Consider the following 941-nt stretch of genomic DNA (forward strand, 5'->3'; position numbering starts at 1 on the left):
CGAATTCCATGTCTATTCGGGGAATACCCAGAGAGCTGGCAGCAGGAGCCAGCTCATTTCTCAGCGAGGAGGACCGGCGGGTTGCATAGCTTTCCTGCATGCCACTGGATTGCTCACAGGGCAACAAGGACCACAGAGGCCAAATAGCAACCCTGATAGCAATGACCCCTGTCCTCTCCTTCCTCATTTCCCCTGCCATTGAGGTTCCTACTGACTGGGCACCTTCTTTCATAGCACTGAGACTTCATTGTGAGAGACCAAACTGACTTCTGTGGGTGTCTGGCTCATACTGCGGGGGGGAACAAGACCCTTTCGCAGGGCAATGCACATGGTCAGGGAGGGATTGCTGTTCAGCTTCTTGGTTTAAAACAGATCAACGGAAAATCCCTGGAACAGGTCTCCCTCCTTCTTGTAAGGTACTGGTTTCTAGATATGCAACTGGGATGCAGGTAACTGGTGAGAATGGTCCCCTCCTGCGAGATCTTAGCCCTCCTGTCTCCTGTCCAATGGAATGCTTTGATCCCTTGGAAATTCCCCTCAGAGAAATCCAGACTCCGGCCTGGGAGCTCTCTGCAGCCAGAACATCCCATTTTGTCGGCGTTGGGATGCTGCCTGTCCCTCAGGCGACCTGCTGCAACAGGACCGCACCATGACCATAGCGGAGGTGCTAGATGTCCGCGTGACCCCATCTGCTCTCTAACCTGCTCAGCCTCAACGGTGGCCGGGCTTTTCCCTGCCACACTTGCCCCAGCAAGGACAGATGTTTCTGGCTGCCGGGCGGTTGCAGGAGGCACCTCCTCTGCTGAGTGCCCCAGGAACGGGGGAGCAGCCAGGCTCCTGTCTGCCCAGCATAGCTGGCCCACAGAGCGGGAGAAAGTGGGTTTCGGCACCCTACTCGGGAGCTCTGGAGTCTGGTGTACCTGCCCCAGCCCCGAGGCATT

The sequence above is a fragment of the Balearica regulorum genome, chromosome 21 (assembly GCF_011004875.1).
Source record: "Balearica regulorum gibbericeps isolate bBalReg1 chromosome 21, bBalReg1.pri, whole genome shotgun sequence".
Taxonomy (NCBI): domain Eukaryota; kingdom Metazoa; phylum Chordata; class Aves; order Gruiformes; family Gruidae; genus Balearica; species Balearica regulorum.